General features: G+C 45.4%; 5 non-coding genes across 5 annotated transcripts; 1 reads left to right on the forward strand and 4 right to left on the reverse strand.

Annotated features, from left to right (window-relative positions):
• Positions 1 to 14: 14 nt before the first annotated feature.
• On the forward strand, positions 15 to 96 carry trnas-gcu (transfer RNA serine (anticodon GCU)). Its single transcript has one exon. It is a non-coding gene; the product is annotated as a tRNA-Ser (tRNA).
• A 13,474-nt stretch (positions 97 to 13,570) lies between these two features.
• On the reverse strand, positions 13,571 to 13,653 carry trnal-cag (transfer RNA leucine (anticodon CAG)). The gene has a single exon. It is a non-coding gene; the product is annotated as a tRNA-Leu (tRNA).
• A 1,315-nt stretch (positions 13,654 to 14,968) lies between these two features.
• On the reverse strand, positions 14,969 to 15,051 carry trnal-cag (transfer RNA leucine (anticodon CAG)). Its single transcript has one exon. It is a non-coding gene; the product is annotated as a tRNA-Leu (tRNA).
• Positions 15,052 to 17,464: 2,413 nt separating this feature from the next.
• trnam-cau (transfer RNA methionine (anticodon CAU)) lies at positions 17,465 to 17,536 on the reverse strand. Its single transcript has one exon. It is a non-coding gene; the product is annotated as a tRNA-Met (tRNA).
• Positions 17,537 to 18,623: 1,087 nt separating this feature from the next.
• On the reverse strand, positions 18,624 to 18,706 carry trnal-cag (transfer RNA leucine (anticodon CAG)). The gene has a single exon. It is a non-coding gene; the product is annotated as a tRNA-Leu (tRNA).
• Between the last annotated feature and the right edge of the window lie 6,491 nt (positions 18,707 to 25,197).

The following is a 25,197-nucleotide window of genomic DNA, read 5'->3' on the forward strand; positions in this document are numbered from 1 at the left end:
GCAAAGATTTGTGCGACGAGGTGGCCGAGTGGTTAAGGCGATGGACTGCTAATCCATTGTGCTCTGCACACGTGGGTTCGAATCCCATCCCCGTCGATTTTTCGCCCATTGTTTCACGGAAGTGGGATTCATTTTTCCACGATGGATCTGCAATCACTGATGTGACAAACTATTCCAAGTTGTCAGGCCACTTGCATCGAGTTGGGTTACAGGAGGGACGAACGGAGGCAGACGTGTTTGGGGCTTAACCCCACATTGCCACCACTTCTTCTGCGGCTCCCTACTGTGCAATCGAGGTTACCGGGTTCACTTCTCCCATTATTAACTTCTGCCACCTCTCGTGGATGAACGTCCTCCTGATTGTACATTGGTGGGGTGCTTCGGCTACTTGTCTGTGACAAGATCAGATATTAAAGTTCCATGAACTAAAGGGGTTGTATCACGTGGTTAAGGTAAGGCACAATAATCCATTGTACTCTGCACACGTGGTTTCAAATCCCATTCTTGTCTCTAACGTGTCTGTTGTATCTCTGTTTCGTCCACTTCATGAGGATATAGAAAAAAGGCTGTGATTTTTAGCTTTTGTTTAAGGGCTTGGCGGGCGGTGAATAGTCGAACACTGTCCATGGTGAAGCCAAATAATAAAAAGCTGAGAAAGTTACTTTTCACTCTCTGCCCTAATTGCGCATAGATTCTGAGTTGGAAAATGTTCCTTCCCCTCAATTTGAAACTCACGAAGTCGCACAAAATATAAGTTCATAAAATATAGGAGCAGAATTAAGCCATTAGACCCATCGAGTCTGCCCCGCCATTCTATCACGGATGATGTGTTCCTCATCTGTTACCTGCAATGTTACAGATGAAGAGGGCGATTGATCTCAGCAAGAACACGTCCTCACTATAACACATGACCTAGGAGCGGGAGAAGACAATTTAGCCTCCTGAGCATAACACGTTCCATGAGATCTTGGCTGATCCCATACTGGCCTCAACTCCACCCGTTCTCCATAACCCTTCCACTCATTACCAACAAAAATCTCTCTAACTCCTCCTTAAATGTATTCACTGTCCCTGCATCCATCGCAATCTGGGGTAGCGAATTCCACAGAATCATAGATCATAGAATTTACAGTGCAGAAGGAGGCCATTCGGCCCATCGACTCTGCACCGGCGCTTGGAAAGAGCACCCTACCGAGGCCCACACCACCCAATCCCCATAACCCAGTAACCCCATTCAACCAACCCTAAGGCCAATTTTTGGACACTAAGGGCAATTTAACATGGACAACCCGTCTAACCTGCACATCTTTGGACTGTGGGAGGAAACCGGAGCACCCGGTGGAATCCCACGCACACACGGGGAGAACGTGCAGACTCCGCACAGACAGTGAGCCAAGCCGGGAATCAAACCTGGGACCCTGGAGCTGTGGAGCAATTATGCTAACCACTATGCTACCGTGCTGCCCGAATCACAAGTCTTTAGAGGCTAGATTCACAGTATAAAAGTGATCCCCTACAGTGCAGGCTGTGTTTGCACTGAGTGCTGAATTTGGTGCATTTGAGTGCTATAGTGAGAGCTTGGTGACTGAGAGAGTGCTGAATTTCCTGCATTTGAGTGCTATAGTGAGAGTTTGGTGACTGAGGGAGTGCTTAATTTGGTGCATTTGAGTGCTATAGTGAGAGTTTGGTGACTGGCGGAGTAAAGTGAGGAGGGAGTAAGGTGCTGCTTGCATTTTGTTTCCTCCATTTCCGCAAAGAGTGAGAAGAGAGCCAGGAGTTTACAGAGAGTGCAGCTGACTGGGAGCAGTGTCGGAGGGCGGAGATCCAGTTGGTCCACAGGGCAGCTATATTCTGCAAGGTAAGAGGGGATGGAGGCTAGGCCAGTTGCATGCTCCTCCTGTAGGATGTGGGTGGTGAGGGATACCACCGCTGTCCGCGCTGACTAGACCAGCGGGAAGTGCACCCAACTCCAGCTCCTCAAAGACCGTGTTAGGGAACTGGAAATGAAGCTGGATGAACTTCGGATCATCCGGGAGGCAGAGGGGGCGATAAAGCAGAGTTACAGGGAGGTAACCACACCCAAGGTACAAGACAAGAATAGCTGGGTTAGAGTCAGGTGCGGGGGTGGGGGAGGGAGGAGGCAGACAGTGCAGGGATCCCTCGTGGCCGTTCCCCTTCAAAATACGTATCCCGTTTTCGACGCTGTTGTGGGGGATGACCTACCGGGGGAAGGCCCTAGCGGCCAGGTCTCTGGCACTGAGTCTAGCTCTGGGGCTCAGAAGGGAAGGGGGGAGAATAGAAAAGCAATAGTTGTAGGAGATTCAATGGTTAGGGGAATAGATAGGAGATTCTGAGGTCGCGAGCGAGACTCCCGGAAGGTATGTTGCCTCCCGGGTGACAGGGGCAAGGATGTCTCGGATCGTGTCTTCAGGATCCTTAAGGGGGAGGGGGAGCAGCCAGAAGTCGTGGTAAACATTGGTACCAACGACGTAGGTAGGAAAAGGGGTGTGGAGGTAATAAATGAGTTTAGGGAGATAGGCTGGAAGTTAAAAACCAGGACAGACAGAGTTGCCATCTCGGGTTTGTTGCCGGTGCCACGTGATAGCGAGGCTAGGAATAGGGAGAGAGTGCAGCTGAACATGTGGCTGCAGGAATGCTGTAGGAGGGAGGGCTTCAGGTACATGGATAATTGGAGTGCATTCTGGGGAAGGTGGGACCTGTACAAGCAGGACGGGTTGCATCTGAACCAGAGGGGCACCAATATCCTGGGAGGGAGGTTTTCTAGTACTCTTCGGGAGGGTTTAAACTAATTTGGCAGGGGAATGGGAACTGGATTTGTAGTCCAGCAAATAAAGTAGCCGATATTCAGGACGCCAAAGCGTGTAATGAGACAGTGGGGAAGGGAACACTGACAAAGGAGATTACTTGCAGGCATGGAGATGGCTTGAAGTGTGTATACTTCAACGCAAGAAGCATCAGGAATAAGGCGGGTGAACATATGGCATGGATCGGAACTTGGGACTACGATGTGGTGGCCATCACGGAGACTTGGATAGAACAGGGACAGAAATGGTTGTTGGAGGTCCCTGGTTATAGATGTTTCAATAAGATTAGGGAGGGTGGTAAAAGAGGTGGGGGGGGGGGTGGCATTGTCAATTAGAGATAATATAACAGCTGCAGAAAGGCAGTCCGAGGAGTATCAGCCTACTGAGGTAGTATGGGTTGAAGTCAGAAATAGGAAAGGAGCAGTCACCTTGTTAGGAGTTTTCTACAGGCCCCTCCAATAGTCGCAGATATGTGGAGGAACAGATTGGGAAACAGATTTTGGAAAGGTGCAGAAGTCACAGGGTAGAAGTCATGGGTGACTTTAACTTCCCAAACATTGAGTGGAAACTCTTTAGATCAAAATAGTTTGGATGGGGTGGTGTTTGTGCAGCGTGTCCAGGAAGCTTTTCTAACACAGTATGTAGATCGTCCGATTAGAGGAGGGGCAATATTGGATTTAGTACTTGGTAGTGAACCAGGGCAAGTGATAGATTTGTTAGTGGGGGAGAATTTTGGAGATAGTGGCCACAATTCTGTGACTTTCACTTTAGTAATGGAGAGGGATAGGTGCGTGCAACAGGGCAAGGTTTACAATTGGGGGAAGGGTAAATACGATGTTGTCAGACAAGAATTGAAGTGCATAAGTTGGGAACATAGGCTGTCAGGGAAGGACACAAGTGAAATGTGGAACTTGTTCAAGGAACAGGTATTACGTGTCCTTGATATGTATGTCCATGTCAGACAGGGAAGAGATGGTCGAGTGAGGGAACCATGGTTGACAAGAGAGATTGAATGTCTTGTTAAGAGGAAAAAGGAGACTTATGTAAGGCTGAGGAAACAAGGTACAGACAGGGCGTTGGAGGGATACAAGATAGCCAGGAGGGAACCGAAGAAAGGGATTAGGAGAGCTAAGAGAGGGCATGAACAATCTTTGGTGGGTAGGATCAAGGAAAACCCCAAGGCCTTTTACACATATGTGAGAAATATGAGAATGACTAGAGCGAGGGTAGGTTCGATCAAGGACAGGAGCGGGAGATTGTGTATTGAGTCTGAAGAGATAGGGGAGGTCTTGAACGAGTACTTTTCTTCTGTCTTTACAAATGAGAGGGGCCATATTGTTGGAGAGGACAGTGTGAAACAGACTGGGAAGCTCGAGGAAATACTTGTTAGGAAGGAAGATGTGTTGGGCATTTTGAAAAACTTGAGGATAGACAAGTCCCCCGGGCCTGACGGAATATATCCAAGGATTCTATGGGAAGCAAGAGATGAAATTGCAGAGCCGTTGGCAATGATCTTTTCGTCCTCACTGTCAACAGGGATGGTACCAGGGGATTGGAGAGTGGCGAATGTCGTGCCCCTGTTCAAAAAAGATACTAGGGAAAGCCCTTTGAATTACAGGCCAGTTAGTCTTACTTTGGTGTTAGGGAAAGTCATGGAAAGGGTACTGAAGGATAGGATTTCTGAGCACCTGGAAAGACACTGCTTGATTAGCGATAGTCAGCACGGATTTGTAGGTCTTGCCTTAAAAGTCTTATTGAATTCTTTGAGGAGGTGACCAATCATGTCCATGAAGGTAAAGCAGTGGATGTAGTGTACGTGGATTTGAGGAAGGCATTTGATAAGGTTCCCCATGGTAGGCGTATGCAGAAAGTAAGGAGGCATGGGATAGTGGGAAATTTGGCCAGTTGGATAACAAACTGGCTAAGCGATAGAAGTCAGAGAGTGGTGGTCGATGGCACATATTCAGCCTGGACCCCAGTTACCAGTGGCGTACCGCAGGGATCAGTTCTGGGTCCTCTGCTGCTGGCGATTTTCATTAATGAATTGGATGAGGGAGTTGAAGGGTGGGTCAGTAAACTTGCCGACGATACGAAGGTTCGTGGAGTTGTGGATAGTAAGGAGGGCTGTTGTCGGCTGCAACGAGACATAGATAGGATGCAGAGCTGGGCTGAGAAGTGGCAGATGGAGCTTAATCCTGAAAAGTGTGAGGTTGTCCATTTTGGAAGGACAAATATGAATGCGGAATACAGGGTTAACGGTAGAGTTCTTGGCAATGTGGAGGAGAAGAGAGATCTTGGGGTCTATGTTCATACATCTTTGAAAGTTGCCACTCAAGTGGATAGAGCTGTGAAGAAGGTCTATTGTGCGCTAGCGTTCATTACCAGAGGGATTGAATTTAAAGCCGTGAGGTGATGATGCAGCTGTACAGAACTTTGGTAAGGCCACATTGGGAGTGCTGTGTACAGTTCTGGTCGCCTCATTTTAGGAAGGATGTGGAAGCTTTGGAAAAGGTGCAAAGGAGATTTACCAGGATGTTGCCTGGAATAGAGAGTCGGTCTTACGAGGAAAGTTTGAGGGTGCTAGGCCTTTTCCCATGAGAACGGAGAAGGATGAGGGGCAACTTGATAGAGGTTTATAAGATGATCAGGGGAATAGATAGAGTAGACCGTCAGAGATAGTTTTCCCGGGTGGAACAAACCATTACAAGGGGACATAAATTTCAGGTGAATGGTGGAAGATATGGGGGGGGGGGGGGGATGTCAGAGGTAGGTTCTTTACCCAGAGAGTAGTGGGGGCATGGAATGCAGTGCCTGTGGAAGTAGTTGAGTCGGAAACATTAGGGACCTTCAAGCAGCTATTGGATAGGTACATGGATTACGGTAAAATGATATAGTGTAGATTTATTTGTTCTTAAGGGCAGCACGGTAGCATTGTGGAGAGCGCAATTGCTTCACAGCTCCAGGGTTCCAGGTTCGATTCCGGCTTCGTTTACTGTTTGTGTGGAGTCTACACATCCTCCCGGTGTGTGCGTGGGTTTCCTCCGGGTGCTCCGGTTTCCTCCCACAGTCCAAAGATGTGCAGGTTAGGTGGATTGGCCATGGTAAATTGCACTTAGTGTCCAAAATTGCCCTGAATGTTGGGTGGAGGTGTTGACTTTGGGTAGGGTGCTCTTTCCAAGAGCCGGTGCAGACTCAATGGGCCGAATGGCCTCCTTCTACGCTGTAAATTCTATGATTAATTTAGGACAAAGGTTCGGTACAACATCGTGGGCCGAAGGTCCTGTTCTGTGCTGTATTGTTCTATGTTTTGGGAAAAGCATATTTTTCCTCAAATCTTTTTTAAATTTGAGATCTCTTATTGTAAGATTATGACCTCGCAATTTAGAATGCCCCACAAGAGGAAGCACCAACTCCACGTTTACTTTATCCATACCGTTTGACATCTTATACACCTCAATTACAGAATTGCGCATAAATTCTGAATGAGAAACTGTTGGCCAGTCTTCCTCAGTTTGAAACTCACAATGTCGCGCAAACACATCCGTTACAACTATTACTGCGATCGGACAAGTAGTTTTTCCTCAAATGTTTTTTAAATTTGCTATCTCTTATTCTAAGCTTAAGAACTCTGGTTTGAGAATGCCGCAAAAGTGGAAGCATTATCGCCACATATACTTGATCCTGACCGTTTTGCAGTTTATACACCTCAAGTAGATATCAGCGTAAAACGCCACAGTTAGAAACTGTTTCTCTTCTTCACTTTGAAACCCACAATGTCGCGCAAAAGCTTACGGTTACATTTTTACTGCGATGGCCGGCATTCAATCTCGGTTGAACTGCTTAGAAGGCAGCTATGCTCACCACTGTACCACCGCCGCTCACTGCCTGAGTCCTTTTGGTACCTGGCATTTGTTTGATAAACTGTTTGTAAAAAAAGTCGTACTAAGCTTCTGTTATTTTACTCCAATTTAATATGCTTCTGAATGAAAGTGTCCTTGTCGCACGGCTCCCGCTCAGCCAGAAGAATTGCCGAGTCCGCAATAAATATATTTATGCAATTGAATTCCGATGTTCTGTGTGTCAAGTTGTGCTCCTGTCTCAAGTTCAAATTAACTCTGTCAGATTCTGTGCTGTTGCGTTTAGTTCTAAGCATGTCAATTGTATCTGTAGATGTCACTTGTTCTTTAGAATAATTCATGCTTTTGACAGCATCCAATGCTATCCTAGTTCCAATTCTTCTATTGCCCAGCTATCTGCCGCCTGTTGTAGTTTAGTGCTGTTAGTCTCCCTCTAACTAAAATCAACTACCAAAGTCCAGCATTTGTTCCTTGTCATTTGGCATCTGTTATCTCAAGCCATGTCAAATTATTTTTCATACATACATAACAATTCTTAATAAGATGCACGACATTTCTTTTTAATAACTATCATAATGCCTCAAGGGAACTTCGTTTAATACATTGGTTGTAAATTTCCCACCGCAACATCAAGCTCAAACAAACAAAAATGTCTTAATACTATTGTCTCGTAAACTGTGGGGGTTCCTCGTCAGTCGCTGCTGTCTGTCGCGACCCTTAAAAAATCCATCATGTAGTACACGTCCCGTGGAGAACTCAGATCATCCATCAGCTGGTCTCCAGGCCACATGTCCAGTCAGAGATGTGTGACCGAAGGTTTCACTGCTCAGTAATCATTTGATACTTCGGTTTATTCCTAACTCGAAAAGATTTCTTCCTGGCTTTGGCATTTACGTTCCTCAAATATGTAACCAATTGTATCATTTTTCTCTCTTTCCGTTGAGCAATTTTATTTCAACATTTGCAACATAGGTTTTGACATAATTTAAAATTTCCCAATTTCCACAGCACTGCTGCGGCAATTACCCCTCCCGCAATTGATAGAAACAAGTACCAATTGTTTTGAACAAAGGTTAACATAGTCCAAAACCATTTAAATGGACTTGCTATAATTTTAATTGCTGTTTGAAATGTTTCTTTAATTTTTAAGCCCACGTCTATGAAATCGTTTCCCAAATTATTCCTACTTGTGGTTTTGTTTTGCAACGCATTACTTATCTTAACTTGCCCTTTCTCGGGGTCCCCGTTAGTATCATTAGTTTTCCCGAATACTGTCTAAAAATCTTTCACAGATCTGATAATTTTAGTACGTATTCCAGGCTGCTTGGAAGTGCTCCCAACATTCTACTGAACATTTTGTTACTGACACTGTTGCTTGATTCTAAAATACTGCTGTTGAGCCCTATCTCCTGGATGTCTTGGAAATTAATGATTTCTTCTGTTATATTTAAACATTTGCTTATTCTTATTTTTATTCTGTGTTTTATCTGATTGAAGCTGGTATCTATTTTTCCATGTCCCATTACTTCACCTGATTTCCCTCATGCAATTAGAATACTAATATTCCGAAACTAATCACGGTCATCCCCATTAACATTGTTGCCCCCCATTTTAAGCAATCTAGCTTACTTCTAATCCTAGCTTCTTCCATTCCTTCTTTGAACCTGATCCTTATTTTCCTCTTGATTGTAGTCCTATTTCTCCTTCCAAACAAATGTGTCTGTATCATTCTATCCATCTGAAAAATCAAACGAACAGGCCAAGGTTGGAGAGGGCCCTATTTGTTCATTTGTATCTTCTATTCTTGTTCGGATACTCCAGAAGTGCCCTCTCCAGGACTTTCGGATGTCCTTTGCTACCATAAGTTTCTTTTTGTTTTTTTTGCTGGCTGGGTTTTTGCTCATATATGTACATCATACAATTAAGGCCGGTTAAGCCTTCTCCTTCTATCATTGCATCCCTGAGAGAGATTCGAAGCATCTCAAACTCCTCCTCTTTTGCTCGCTCAGTGGTCCAATCTGGTTGAAACTTACCCTGATACATTTCGGATATTGCTACTGCCTTCATTTCAATTTCTTTATTTCTGATTATGACAGGAGTTTTATGAAAGGTAAGTTCTGAACATGACATTTTAACTTCATCATCTGTCCTATCAATGCTGCTAACAGGTTCACTGTCATCCCACTCTACTTCATCACATAATACTAGTGAGTGCAGTATTTCCCTGACACTCATAACCAAACATTCCTTTCCTCTAAAGCCTGTCCATTGTCTGGGGTTTTCAATTTATCCACAGAACTCCCTTCACTGTATCGGGAAAGTTTTGGTTCATATTTTTTCCAAATCCATAGCCCGGGTCAATCATTAATTTCGTACAACATTCCTTTTTTCCTTGTCCAACCGGTTTGGGGGGGTATGGTCTGCCTACTGGCATGGCACCATTGCGGTGATACAGTCTCTGAACACTGTTATGCTAATTTTATGTCCCCGGGTCATCCCAACATCTTTTGAACTATATAATCCCTCACTAATTGGGACAATTAGTTTGTCACTTCTCCACAATCCTGCACATCCTTTCAGAATTACATCGTCGTTAGCTAGGTTTTCTCTGCAGTCATGCCATTTTGTCATTATCATACCATCCCACATACAATCCTTGCTGATTACGTTTCTTCGTTACTGCCGAAAGGTTGCCTATGGATTATCATAATCCCTTGGTTATTATTTAGCTGGGTCAGATGTTTTAGTTCTGATACAATTCTTTTTGCTCCAGACGCCATGCTCCTCTAATTCAACTATATGTTCACCCAAATTCTGAACGATCTTTTCTTTACCTTTTACCTGGTTTTAGTTGGTAGCTTCACCCAAACTGCCTCTGTGCTATCGATTGGTATTTGATATCGCAATTTTTCCTGCATCGAATTTTATTAAATATTTCCCTGCCATCAGATTCTCATTTCCTGATACTGAAAGTACTTCTCCTAATCTAACTTCTGGTCTAATATCTTTATTCCCTAAAGCTCCTTCTACCATGTATTTAACATTCTAAACATAATTTTTCCTGCTCCTGACTATCTTTTGAGTCTTCGGGCACTAGGAACCTGCTGGAGCTGTGCCGTGTCAATTTCAACGGGTTAGTTTCAAAGTACTTTCCTGCACAGAGCTCTGTCTGCTCCCGAGTAAAACTTCTTTTTGTGTTTATGCTGTGACCAATTTAGTTCTGAACATACTGATTTACTACCTCATAATATTGGTCACATTTCTACCTGCCGTTTATAACTTCTAATTGATGTGAAACTCGGTTTTGCAAAATACAACATTTAAAAAACTTGAAACACCAAAGGGAAATTCACAAATCCTTATTAAACACACACACACGCTCATTTATCCACCGAGACCTTGGATGTCTATTCAATCGGGTTTTAGGTACTCTAACAAAAATTGAGAGCCCTCCGTTCTGATAAGACTCTCTTATCCAGGAGTTTTTTTTTGCGTATTTTAATCTCTTCCACTCTCGCCCCCTACTCTCGCCCCGTTGCTTCATCTCTCTTGACCGTGTTTCAGAGCAAGAGGATTACCCTAATTGCCATTTTCTCGACTTCTAAATTTCTGTTCCTGGTTGTCCCTTTCAGGTGCACTCCGACATTCAGGATATGCACCCTATCTGGGACCTAGCCAGGGGTACGGAGGCACTATCTTCTTGTTTTAGTTAAAGGTCGATTGATCTTGGTCTCTAAAGTTTTCTCGGCGTCCCTATTTCTCTCGGCTTTCCCTCACAATCTGCTTGACTCCAAGGAAGATTTATGTTTGTCCTCCTTCTACCAGTAATGGATGCAAGAATCCCAGGACCTTTACTAAGATGTCTTGCAGACTTTTACTCAGGGTCAGTATCTTCTAGTCTTCTGACGCTCGCACCCAACTGAGTTTTATGTGTCGTCGTGCGCCCCCCCCCCCCCCCCCCCATGCACAGAATATCCTTCCAAAAGTCAATCACACATGACTTTCCGCATTAAACTCGGCAGGTAAAGTTCGCCTTACACATAGACTAGAAACGTCTAATATTCTAGCCTTTGTGCCGGTTAGAAACTTTTAATATTCTAACAATTATTTGGGAACTAGAAACGTCTAATATTCCATTCCCTTTTAGGTTAGAAACTTCTAATATTCAAACCTCCACCTGCTTAACTAGAAACTTCTAATATTCTAGCCTCGCTTTACCCAGAAACTTCTAATATTCTCGGCCTCCAATTTGCGCGCCATGAAGTTAAAACCTCACCACTATTCTTAGAATTCCCCCTGTACCAGAAAAGGGTCAAGATGTTCTAAATGATGAACAGGGATTCTCACTCCCTGACTCCTATACAGACTTAGGTGGGCGCTATTCGGGTCAAACCAGTGTTTCATGTTATCCCACGGCATAACCCATGTCTTCAGAGAAGATTCTGTTTACTTTCCACTCAGGTGCTTCACTCACGGGTCCGGCTTTTCTAAGTAGATGAAGAAAACTTTCTAATAAACACTCTTTCAGGTTATCAATTTAAGTTAGTTTTAATTTCAAATTAAAAGATGTAATCACTGTTTTTACAGAAAAGTAATAAGATCTTTTCTTTGCATCTTCCTGGTCAGTTGTTAGACCTTCAAGTCTGCCTTGACAATTTTCTCCTGTAACTTTTGTTTTTTTCCTGATGGATTCGCTGTTCTGCTCGGCTTCCGTGTTCAGTCCTTCCCATGACCGAGGGCAGCTATGAGAGCTGGCTGCTGAATTATTAGGTATTATATAACCCTTTGCGCAGCCTTAGTTTCTACATGGCATTTATTGAAATGTAACTGTTGCTTGCTGACTGGAGCTAATGCAATCTCCCTGTCGTTGAACTAGCTTATTCTGCTTGACATGTAATACTTTTGTTTGGCAGGTAATACATTTATTTGTTGCTTCGACAGCAACTTTCCTGATATCTGTCTTTCGTGATGTTTTTTCTCAGTCTCAATACTGGATATGAACTCGTGTCCAACGAAGCAGTTCGCCTCTGCACTTCCACTGGTCAGCTGGTGTCAACGGCAGGTCGCCCCCTATATTTCTAACCTTATCTGGCTTGGACCTATACTCTATGACCTGATTATTTGCTAAAAGATTTTTAACGTCAAAAATGTGTAAATTATGGGATTAACGTGCACCTCATGTGTTTCTTAGCTGGAAAGCAGTTGTCTCATATTTAAGTGGCGTCAGCAAGGTTTCCCGCTTAACCTTCTCCCCCAATTTAAACCTAAGATCCTGGTTGTTCCTTTTTTAATTGCTCAGTAAAATAATGCACCTCTCAGGAAGTGTGAAATACTGTTCCCGTTTATATAACTTAAGATTTTAAATTGATTGAATGTCTTTTAACTTTAAAACCAGGTTGATTTGTCCATATCTGTTTTCTTTAACGCCTGCGAAGCTATCTGTGTTTTAAACAAGCTGCGACTGTTAACCCTTTGTGGGACCTTTCCATTTCATTTCAAATCTCAGTCTTTTCCAGGTTCACATTCATGGTTCAAATGATATATTTTTTCATTATAAACTGTTCCTCACACGAAGGTATTGAGAGACGAAGATCTGAGCGACGTGAAGTATCCAATCGGAGAGATGCATCCTGGCGACTGGAATCTCTCTCCACAGCTGCTTCCGGTGCTGCTTTCACAGCCGAAGAACCCCTCCAGTGTCAAAACAGGTGAAAGTTAATCCAGTAGAGGCGGCAGAAGGGAATTCTGGGAGAAGTCAACTTAGTCACCTCGACTATACTGTGGGTAGCTGAAGAACAGGTGTCAAGGAGCAGATCATACTGAAAGGAAAATGTTGATACTAATAAAGAAAAAGGCAGATGTGCTGCTGGGTGATAGCGACTTGTTTGCTTTTGGTGTGAGTGAGAATACAAATAGCAGACGATGGTTTTGGTCCATCGACTGCTGGGCTATGGGCCCACCACGCTCCCGCTGCGCCAGTCCGCTCGTGGTTGAGCTATTCGCGGTCGGACTTAAGGCAAAGTTTGAAGTATTCGGTAACAGCTTGATCAACGTTCCCAGGGAGGTGAAACTTCCGCCCCGAACTTCTTTCTGTAAAAGTGATGCCAGTCACTCCCCACTTTCCCATCAGAACAACGTCACAGAAGAAATCACATTACCTTCACAGAACAACCATGCAGCACGAAAGCAAAATATACATTCTTCCTCACGCCAAAAGTAAACATAACGCACGATCCTGTTTGCTTTGCAGCAAATTTCTATTGTAGTCAGAATCTCTATTGTAGTCTCATCCCGACATTAGTCCCAGGAATGAAGGAGACAGCATGACAAATTACAACATTGTAAATGTCACAAATAGGGAACCACAGAGAAAATGCTTTAAAATCTCAGCAAGTCTCCCAGCATCTGTAGGGAGAGAAAAGAGCTAATGTTTCGAGTCCAGGAGACCCTTTGTCAAAGCTGGACTGCGAACGTCATCCAGTTGTACCACACAGAGGGGCAATGTAGAGATATAACGATATCCAGTAATACCTCACAGCTGGGGCAAAACGTTAAGAAAGTATTAACGAGAAATACATCACAATAGAAACCTTGTTCCCAACTTCCCGTCTCGGACGGATGTGAACAACCCAACCAGCCAGACGATGTACAACAAAAGAAGATTAATTTTAGCCGGAGTACTGTGATCCATTTGAATTCCTCAACCAGAGTCATGAAGCAGATTATCGAGTCGTTACATGGGCTTCTGCCTGAAGGGTATTGCTGAGCGTACTTAAGCAGGAATCGCATGTCCTGAGACCAACACTTTTCCATTGAATGGGAGGTATTGGATCTTCCTGAGGTTGAAAATCTTGCTGGAGAAATTTAACCTTGTGGAGTATAAGGCAATATCAGGAGTGGGATTCGAACCCACGCCTCCAGAAGAGACTGCGACCTGAACGCAGCGCATTAGACCGCTCGGCCATCCTGATGCATTGACGCCAAAACTAAGATCCGTGCACAAATCGACTTAAAGTCTGTCTTAATCGTTATTTCATTTCAAACAAGATATGCTTTTCCTACTTTTCAACCCCAGCCAGAGTCCTGCAGCTGAGTGCCATCCTTGTCCAAACCGCTGGTGGTTAAGGAGCATCTCATTGCTGCATTGCTCAGTTTGCTCGAATCAGCAAGGTCCGATATCCCGCTCTACCTGTTCCTCAGACGAAGGTATTTTTGTGGTCGGACTTGAGGCAAAGTTTGAGGAAGTCTGTAACTGCGTGATCAATGTTCCCAGAGAGATGAAACTGCTGCCCCGAACTTCATTTTATAAAGGTGATTCCAGTCACTCCCCACTTTCCCATCAGAACAACGTCACAGAAGAAATCACATCACCTTCACAGAACAACCATCCCGCAGGAAAGTAAAGTATCTGAACTGTGCTGACCAGAATCAGTGTGCTCAAACGTCTGTTCTGGTTGAAAGAAAAAAATGAGGAAGTGAATAATTGTGTGGTTACCGCAGGGCAGTAATGTTGTAGCTCCTGGTTTAAGGAGCAGAGTGCGCAGCGGAAGCGTGCAGGGCTATTAGTCCGAGGTCGCGGAATCGAGGGTATTCTCTGCTATTTACATTCTCCCTCAAACCAAAAGTAAACATAACGCACGTTCCTGTTTGCTTTGCAGCAAATAGCTATCAGAAACTTTCTTGCAGTCTCATCCCGACATTAGTCCCAAGAATGAAAGAGACAGCATGACACATTACAACATTGTAATGCTCACACTTAGGGAACCACAGAGAAAATGCTTTAAAGTCTCAGCCGATCTGACAGCATCTGGAGGGAGAGAAATGTGCTGACGTTTCGTGTCCAGGTGACCCTTAGTCAAAACTGCACGGGAAGCATTATCCAGTAGTACCCCACAGAGGGGCAATATAGATATATAGCGATATCCAGTAATAACTCACAGGGGGCCAATAAGGAAATGAAGCTTTATCGAGCAATGAATCACAATAGAAGCCGAGTTCCCAACGTCCCCTTTTGGACGGATGTGAACAATCCAACCTGCCAGACTATTTACAAGAGAAGATGAATTTTACCCTTCTCTTTGGATCAATATGAATTCCTCAACCAGACTCACCGAAGCAGATTGTCGAGTCATGAGCTGGGCTTTTGCCGGTGGGGTCTTGCTGTGCGTATTTAAGCGGGAATCTCATGGACTGAGACCAACGCTTTTCCATTGAAAGGGAGGTATTGGATTTACCTGAGGTTGAAAATCTTGCTGGAGAAATTTAACCTCGTGGAGGAAAAGACAATATCAGGAGTGGGATTCGAACCCACGCCTCCAGAAGAGACTGCGACCTGAACGCAGTGCCATAGACCGCTCGGCCATCCTGATGCGCTGACGCAGAAAATAAGATCCGTGCACAAATCGACTTAAAGTCTGTCTTCATCTTTATTACATTTCAAACAAGACATGCTTTCCCTACTTTTGAACCCCAGCCAGAGTCCTGTATCTGAGTGCCATCCTTGTCCAAACCACTGGTGGTCAAGGAGCTTCTCATTGCTGCATTGATCAGTTTGCTCGAATCAACAAGGTCTGAATTCCCGCTCTACCTGTTCCTCAGACGAAGGTATTGAAAGTCTAAGATCTGAGGACGTGAATTATCCAATTGGAGAGTTGCATTCTGGCAACTGCAATATCTCTCCACAGCTGCTTCCGGTGCTGCTTTCACAGACAAGTAGCCGAAGAACCCCTCCAGTGTCCAATCAGGTGAACGTTCATCCAGTAGAGGCGGCAGAAGAGTGTTCTGGAAGAAATCAACTTAGTCACCTCGACTGTACTGTGGTTAGCTGAAGAACAGGTGTGAACGAGTGGATAAGACTGAAAGCAAAACTTTGATACTAATAAAGAAAAAGGCAGATGTGCTGCTGACAAATAGCAACTTGTTTCCGTTTGGTATGATTGAGAATATGAATAGCAGAGGATAGTTTCGATCCATCGATCTCTGGGTTATGGTCACAGAACACTCCCGCTTCTCCACACGGATCGTGGCTCATTCTTTCCGTGGTCGGACTCGAGGCAAAGTTTGAAGAAATCTCTAACAGCGTGATCAATGTTCCCAGAGAGGCGGATCTGCCGCCCCGAACTTCATTCTATGAAGATTATTCCAGTCACTCCCCACTTTCCCATCAGAACAACGTCACAGAAGAAATCACATCACCTTCACAGAACAACCATTCCGCAGGAAAGTAAAGTATCTGAACTATGCTGACCAGAATCAGTGTGCTCAAACGTCTGTTCTTGTTGAAAGAAAAAAATGAGGAAGTGAATAGTTGTGTGGCTACCGCAGGGCAGTAATGTTGTAGCTCCTGGTTTAAGGAGCAGAGTGCCGCAGCGGAAGCGTGCTGGGCTATTAGCCCGGGGTCGAGGAATCGAGGGTATTCTCTGCTATTTGCATTCTCCCTCACACCAAAAGTAAACATAACGCACGTTCCTGTTTGCTTTGCAGCAAATAGCTATCAGAAACCTTCTTGCAGTCTCATCCCGACATTGTCCCAAGAATGAAAGAGACAGCATGACACATTACAACATTGTAAAGCTCACACATAGGGAACCACAGCGAAAATGCTTTAAAGTCTCAGCAGATCTGACAGCATCTGGAGGGAGAGAAATGAGCTGACGTTTCGTGTCCAGATGACCCTTAGTCAAAACTGCTCGGGAAACGTTATCCAGCAGTACTCCACAGAGGGGCAATATAGATATAGAACGATATCCAGTAATAACTCACAGGGGGAAATAAGGAAATAAAGCTTTATCGAGCAATGAATCACAATAGAAACCGAGTCCCAACTTCCCCTCTTGGACGGATGTGAACAATCCAACCTGCCAGACTGTTTACAAGAGAAGACGAATTTTACCCTTCTCTTGGGATCAATATTAATTCCTCAACCAGACTCACCGAAGCAGATTGTCGAGTCATGAGCTGGGCTTTTGCCGGTGGGGTCTTCCTGTGCGTATTTAAGCGGGAATCCCATGTCCTGAGACCAACGCTTTTCCATTGAAAGGGGGTTATTGGATCTTCCTGAAGTTGAAAATCTTCCTGGAGAAATTTAACCTCATGGAGGAAAAGGCAATATCAGGAGTGGGATTCGAATACATGCCTCCAGAAGAGTCTGCAACCTGAACGCAGCGCCTTAGACCACTCGGCCATTCTGATGCGTTGACGGCGAAGTTAAGATCCGTGCACAAATCGACTTAGAGTCTGTCTTCATCTTTATTTCATTTCAAACAAGATATGCTTTTCCTCATTTAGAACCCCAGCAAGAGTCCTGTATCTGAGTGCCATTCTTGGCCAAACCGCTGGTGGTTAATGAGCTTTTCATTGCTGCATTGATCAGTGTGCTCTAATCAACAAGGTCCGATTTCCCGCTCTCCATGTTCATCAGACGAAGGTATTGAAAGTCTACGAACTGAGCGACGTGAAGTATCCAATTGGAGAGTTGCATTCTGGAAACTGCAATCTCTTTCCACAGCTGCTTCCGGTGATGCTTTCTCAGACAAGTAGCCGAAGAACCCCTCCACTGTCCAATCAGGTGAACGTTCATCCAGTAGAGGCGGCAGAAGAGTGTTCTGGGAGAAGTCAACTGAGTCACTTCGACTGTACGGTGAATAACCTGAATAACCTGAATAACAGGTGTCAAAGAGCGGATCAGACTGAAAGCAAAACTTTGATCCGAATAAAGAGAAAGGCAGATGTGATGCTGACAAATAGCAACTCGTTTTCGTTTGGTGTGATTGAGAATATGGATAGCAGAGGATGGTTTCGATCCATCCACCTCTGGGTTATGGGCCCAGCACGCTTCCGCTGCGCCACTCTGCTCATAGCTCATTATTTTTGTGGTCGGACTTGAGGCAAAGTTTGAGGAAGTCTGTAACAGCGTGATCAATGTTCCCAGAGAGATGAAACTGCCGCCCCGAACTTCATTTTATAAAGGTGATTCCAGACACTCCACACTTTCCCATCAGAACAACGTCAGAGAAGAAATCACATCACCTTCACAGAACAACCATTCAGCACGAAAGTAAAGTATCTAAACTATGCCTCCAGTATCAGTGTGCTCAAACGTCTGTTCTGGTTGAAAGAAAAAAATGAGGAAGTGAATAATTGTGTGGTTACCGCAGGGCAGTAATGTTGTAGCTCCTGGTTTAAGGAGCAGAGTGCGCAGCGGAAGCGTGCAGGGCTCTTAGCCCGAGGTCGAGGAATCGAGGGTATTCTCTGCTATTTACATTCTCCCTCACGCCAAAAGTAAACATAACACACGTTCCTGTTTGCTTTGCAGCAAATACCTATCAGAAACTTCCTTGCAGTCTCATCCCGACATTAGTCCCAAGAATGAAAGAGACAGCATGACACATTACAACATTGTAAAGCTCACACATAGGAACCACAGATAAAATGCTTTAAGGTCTCAGCAGATCTGACAGCATCTGGAGGGAGAGAAATGAGCTGACGTTTCGTGTCCAGGTGACCCTTAGTCAAAGCTGCTCGGGAAACGTTATCCAGCAGTACCCCACTGAGTGGCAATATAGATATATAACGATATCCAGTAATAACTCACAGGGGGACAATAAGGAAATAAAGCTTTATCGAGCAATGAATCACAATAGAAACCGAGTTCCCAACTTCCCCTCTTGGACGGATGTGAACAATCCAACCTGCCAGACTATTTACAAGAGAAGACGAATTTTACCCTTCTCTTGGGATCAATATTAATTCCTCAACCAGAGTCACTGAAGCAGATTATCGAGTCATGAACTGGGCTTCTGCCGGTGGTGTCTTGCTGTGCATATTTAAGCAGGAATCTCAGGTCCTGAGACCAGCGCTTTTCCACTGAAAGGGAGGTATTGGATCTTCCTGAGGTTGAAAATCTTGCTGGAGAAATTTAACCTCGTGGAGTAAAAGGCAATATCAGGAGTGGGATTCGAACTCACGCCCCCAGAAGAGACTGCGACCTGAACGCAGCGCCTTAGACCGCTCGGCCATCCTGATGCGTTGACACCAAAGCTAATATCCGTGCACAAATCGACTTAAAGTCTGTCTTCATCTTTATTTCATTTCAAACAAGATATGCTTTTCCTACTTTTGAACCCCAGAGTCCTGTGTCTGAGTGCCATCCTTGTCCAAACCGCTGGTGCTTAAGGAGCTTCTCATTACTGCATTGAGCAGTTTGCTCTAACCAACAAGGTCCGAATTCCCGCTCTACCTGTTCCTCACACGAAAGTTTTGAAAGTCTAAGATCTGAACGACGTGATGTATCCATTTGGAGAGTTGCATTCTGGCGACTGCCATCTCTCTCCACAGTTGCTTCCCGTGCTGCTCTCACAGACAAGTTCACAGACTGTACTGTGGTTAGCTGAAAAACAAGGAGCGGATCAGACAGAAAGCAAAACTTTGCTACGAATAAAGAAGAAGGCAGGTGTGCTGCTCACAAATAGCGACTTGTTTCCGTTTGGTGTGAGTGAGAATAGAAATAGGCTTGCAAGTTTCCATCAGGCTAGGCCGCCGCCGGTGATGATGACGTGGTGTGGACTCGCTGAACCAGGTTCAGGAGCTTGCCGGCTCGAGCACCGAGCAGGGACGCTCTGTCAGGCCCGACGATTTCAAACCACAGTGTTGCCTTGATCGCCTTGTTGGATACCCCTAGTTGACAGGAACCACTGGCAGCTATGGCATTGCCATTGTAGTCAAGGAACTGGCAGGCCGGTGGAAGAATGCTGCGGATGGTGTCGAGGCCGGATTTTGAGATGAGGTTGGCTGATGCGCCTGTGTGAAGTTTAAATCGGATGCAAGCCTTGTCTCATTTCATTTCATTTCGTTTTCATTTCATTAATTGTGCGGACAGCACAGCACTCGTCGATCCACACCGAGGATTGAAAGGCCTTTCGCCGTTGTGGTGGAAGGCAGCGCATGTGTAGTTATGATGCCCACCCGGTATGGGGACCTGACGCACTCAGCATCAGGGTCTGTTGGGCTGTCGGGATCGGAATCTGGCATGCCTTGTTGTATTGAGCGGACACTTCTGCGCCGCAGCTGGGATCGCTGGCTGCTGAGCGGTGGAGCAGACCTGCAAAGGGCTGCACAGTGGCCAAGCTTGCCACACTGCAGACACCGGCGTCCTTTTGCCGGACATTTCTGCTTTAAGTGGGTGGAGCCACAATTCGGAGATGTCATGACGCCGACGACAGGGCATTCCGTGCGCCATCGCGCATTCGCAGTACAGTCGGTCGACGTACGCACCTGTGCAGTCGTGTTTTCGGCCTCGTCGTCCACTCGAACATGGCGCACATGCGCAGGGACCTGGGAAAAGCGCACAAAGCGACATCTCTCCTCGATGCTCAGGTCCTGCATTTGAACAATGGCCTGCACTCGTTCCGCCTTGTGGGAGGCCAGTTTTGCAGTTTCTGCCGCCCTGATGTGGGAGTAACGATTCTTAGCATGCTCATGGATAACGCATGTCTCGATAGCAACTGAGAGGATCAACTGTTTGACTTTCAGGAGCTGCTGCCGAAGGGAGTCGGAGTGGACACCGAAAACGATCTGATCCCGCTTCATGGAATCAACCGTCGAGTCATAGTTACATGACTGCGCTAGGATGCGGAGATGGGTCGCGAAGGACTGAAAAGGTTCATTCTTACCCTGAAGCCTCTGCTGGAAAAAGTACCATTCAAAGCTCTCATTCACCTCAGTGTCGAGGTGGCTGTCAAACTTCAGCAGGACTGTTTTGAATTTTGTTTTGTCTTCGCCGGCAGCGAACGTAAGGGAGTTGTAGATGTGGATGACATGGTCCCCCGCGGTGGAGAGAAATAATGTGATCTTCCTGGCATCCGATGCTGCTTCGAGGTCGGAGGCCTCGATGTACAGGAGGAACTTTTGCTTGAAGATTTTCCAATTGGTGCCAAGGTTGCCGGAGATGCGGAGCTGCGGAGGAGGCTGGTGTTTTCCATTTCACCGGATGGCTGCTTCCTGGTCAATGCGGATTCACTCGAGGTAGGTCCGTAAAGATCAGTTTCACTCTGGTACCATGATGTGTTAGGCAGGTAGGCTCAACGTGGACTGCACTCGATGCAGGGAAGCTAAAAACAGACGTCGAACACTGGAGAAAATCCAACACTGTTTTATTCAACGATAGAACTGATACACATATTCAGCTGTGGGTCGACTTTATACTGAACTGACTGGAGACCTTGTAGTAGCCTGATCAGACTTACTAGCTACCGCATGATGTTTGCACTTGCTAGCTCGTGGACTCTGACTGTCTCAGTGGCTGGGTCCAGAGAGAGCGGGAAACCTAGTGCCCTCTGGCTTTATAGTGGTAGTGTCCTGTTTGGTGATTGGCTGCACTGTGTTGTCCTTACTGGTCATCCTGTGTGTCCATCACTGACTGTCTGCATCTCATTAAATACATGAGTGGATATTATGACAGACTCCAAATCCAATGGTCTTTTTCCACGGAGATTCTATCCCTTCTCACAGACAGACTGGGAGACCCGCCATCGCATGAAAGCAATAACTTCCTGGAGTGATTCCAGGTTGGGTTTATATCGCATAAATTGTCAATGAATGTCTTGTTAAACGTGGTTCAGTTAGCGGAGTGGCTGTGGCTTGGTACTTGCAATCAAATGGGGTTCCCCCGCACAGTTTCGAAACCTACTCGCACTGCAGGCAGCCCGGTAGCACAGTGGTTAGCACAGTTGTTTCACAGCTCCAGGGAGCTGCGTATGCGGAGTCTGCGCGTTCACCCGGTGTCTGCGTGGGTTTCCTCCGGGTGCCTCCGGTTTCTTTCGGACGTTCGGTGCAGACTCAAGAGGCCGAATGTCCTGCAGGGATTCTCTGGATAACAAATTAGAATCGTCAGAACTCCGACATTGACGGGATGTTTAAGGCGTCTGACTGATCTTCATCATGATGCGATCAAATGTTTGTATCTTTCAGTCTTTCCGCGGTGTTTTATTTACAATGTGCAGAAAAATGTTTAACATGGTGTTGAATGTTTCCCATCAGTTCATTCAGAACAATCCTTCAGCTGATATGATGGAAATGTAATTTGCTGACAGAAACAACATTCCCATCACTTCACATCTGGCTGCACATCTGGACCAATGCACAAAGACGACCTTCTTCCGTTAGTTATTGTGGATATTAAACATCCATGAGGGGGTTTGGTGAAGTCAGGTCATATGGCGAGTTGGCCGAGGGGTGATGGCGATGCCCTGCTAATCCATTGTGCTTTGCATCTGCGGGTCTGAATCCATCTTCGTCGATGATCCATTTCCTGCGTCTCCGCGTTGGTCCACTTATTGAGGGTGACCTGATGATTTATTCAGTGTGTCCGGAACAAGGATGGAGTTTAGATTCGGAGTTCAACAGGCCTGAGGAGTGAATCTTCTTGCACCAATCTCTATACCGATATTTCTGGCTTAACTGGGCGGTCCCTTACCCTGAGATTAATCCCTCAGGTCCCAGACTCTCCCACATGGAAAAACAACCTCTCAGCATCCACCCTGTCAACCCCCCTGAAAATCTATTAAATCAGTGAATTTGAATGGTGAGAATTATACCCTGTCCCAAAGATTAGTTCAGGCCTCTGGATTCCCAATCTAGTGACATAATCTTTCATCCCTTTGAACAACAGTTGATTCGGGTCATTATTAAACATCTTGGGCCAGTGGGCCGATGAATGGCAGATGGAGTTTAATTTGGATAAATGTGAGGTGAGGCATTTTGGTAGCTCAAATCAGTGATTGACCTACTCAGTTAATGGTAGGGAGTTGGGGAGAATTACAGAACAAACAGATCGAGGAGAACAGGTTCACACATCCTTGAAGGTGATGTCGCAGGTGGACAGGGTGGTGAAGAAGGTATTCAGCATGCTCGGTTTTAAGGTCAAAATATTGAATCCAAGAGTTGTGATGTCTTGTTCAAGTTGTACAAGACATGCTCGTAAGACCACACGGGAATACTGTGTTCAATTCTGGTCACCCTATTTTCGGAAGGATATTGTTAAACTAGAAAGGGTGCATAAGTGATTTACAAGGATGCTACCAGGACTTGATGGTGTGAGTGAAAATTCGAGGCTGGATAGGCTGGGACTTTTTTTTCCTGGAGCGTAGGAGGCTTATGGGTGATGTCATAGAGGTCTATGAAATAATGATGAGCATAAATAAGGTAATGAGGAGCATCTGGAACGGGCTGCCAGAGGCAGTGGTAGAGGCAGTTATCATTTTGTCTTTTAATAATCAGTTAGACAGTTACATGCGCAGGATGGGTGGAGATGGATATGGGCCAAATGCGGGCAAGTGGGACGAGCTTAGTGATAGAAACTGGGCGGCATTGACAAGCTGGGACGAAGGGCTGTTTCCATGCTGCCAACATCCACGACTCTTTGACTCTGTCTGTCTTCCTGATGATATTAGAATTTCCTCCACAGAATTGTATTGAACCGATTGATACATAATATTTTATTCTATGTTTTATCCAAGTCAAACAGGTACTGTGGATTCATCAGGGGATAAAGAAAATACTAGGATGAGAGCGAATTGAATGAACAATGTTCCCAAAAATTATATTCCAAAAAGAGCCCTGCAACGTTTGGATGGAAAGGTGAAACTTTGAGCGGAGGAAGGAAAACTCAGCTGACAGCAAGCTCCACCGGATTTCTATATCAAACGATCGCGGTGGGACTCGAGCTTCCAATCATCTGGTATCTTCATTATGTTCACCGAAATCAGACGCCTTAGCCATTAGGCCACGCGACCACTGCATGGGACATACGAGCCGATGTTTATCGCATGTGAATAAATACTGTGATTCTCTCTGTTTCCCTAGAAACCAGTACAATGCAGAAGGAGGCCATTCGGCCCATCGACTCTGCACCGACCCTCCAATCCTGCACCCCACTCATGCTTTAATTTGGATCGAGACTGGGACGTTTGGTGCTGTTCTATGTAAAGCAAAAATGAACTTCTAGGATATTTCCAATGTAACTGTTTTTCTTCCGCAAACAATTGAATCAGTGAAATTGTGCGTTTCGGGAGCTGGGATTTTCGAGTCTCTCAAGGCTTCTCTCCAAATCCAATGGTCATTTTAAGGTAGATTCAACCGCTCCTCACATAAACACCGGGGCACCGTTCATCGCAGGAATGCAAGAACTTCCTGGAGTGATTCCAGGCCGGTTTTATAATGTTTTGTATGTTTTATAATGTTGAAATGAATGACCTATTGAACACAGCTGCGATGGTCGAGTGGTTAAGGTGTTGGACTTCCCCAGCAGGTTCGAGCCCTGCTTCCCAACGACTGTGACTGAAGAATTAATCGATTTTTAGTCAACGGTTTGACACAACGTTCGCGACTTAGCAAATTCTAATATCCTCAGGAAGAGGGTTAATGGTATTTTGGACATCAGCCCGGCTAGTTTAGTCGGTAGAGCATCATAGAATTGCATCGAGTCTGTACCGGCTCTTGGAAAGAGCACCCTACCCAAGGTCAACACCTCCGCCCTATTCCCATAACCCAGTAACCCCACCCAACACTAAGGGCAATTTTGGAGACTAAGGGCAATTTACCATGGCCAATCCACCTAACCTGCACATCTTTGGACTGTGGGAGGAAACCGGAGCACCCGGAGGAAACCCACGCACACACGGGGAGGATGTGCAGACTCCGCACAGACAGTGACCCAAGCCGGAATCGAACCTGGGACCCTGGAGCTGTGAAGCAATTGTGCTATCCACAATGGTACCGTGCTGCCCTCATGCTTGGGACTCTTAATCCCAGGGTCGTGGGTTCCAGACCCACGTTGGGCGCTTCCATATTGTAATCTGAGAGTGTTGAGCTGAATGAACTGATTTGATAACAGGAACACAAGGTTATGTTCCTGGACTGGGAATCCAGAGGCCTGAACTAATCTTTCGTGACAAGATTTAATTAATCTGGAATTGAAATTTCATCTCAGTAATGACGCAGGAAGGTTCTGCTGCAGACGGATCATATTTCCACAACTGGGAACACATTTCCACAACAGGGAATGATTAGCACAACCACAGTGAAGTTCTGTCACCGGCAGAGTCACAGTTCCAACAGAGAGAACAGTTACACAGCAGAGAGCTCAGTTACACAGCAGAGAGCTCAGTTACACAGCAGAGAGCACAGTTGCACAGCAGAGAGCTCAGTTACACAGCAGAGAGAACAGTTACACAGCAGAGAGCTCAGTTACACAGCAGAGAGCACAGTTACACAGCAGAGAGCTCAGTTACACAGCAGAGAGCTCAGTTACACAGCAGGAAAACATTTAATTGCCTATCTTTGTGGAACCGAAAATCCCTTTTTGCTAAATAACCAGTTTTTCCATCTCAGTATCTTGCTGGTTTGCTCGGCACCTTTTCTGTGTGTCATTGTGTGTGTGTGTCCTGATAGTCTCTTCCTGCTTTACTGTGTGCCTTTCTCTGTCTGTCACAGCCGTGCTGATGTTCCGTGTTATTGTC

The sequence above is a fragment of the Scyliorhinus torazame genome, chromosome 24 (genome assembly GCF_047496885.1).
Source record: "Scyliorhinus torazame isolate Kashiwa2021f chromosome 24, sScyTor2.1, whole genome shotgun sequence".
In the NCBI taxonomy this organism is placed as follows: domain Eukaryota; kingdom Metazoa; phylum Chordata; class Chondrichthyes; order Carcharhiniformes; family Scyliorhinidae; genus Scyliorhinus; species Scyliorhinus torazame.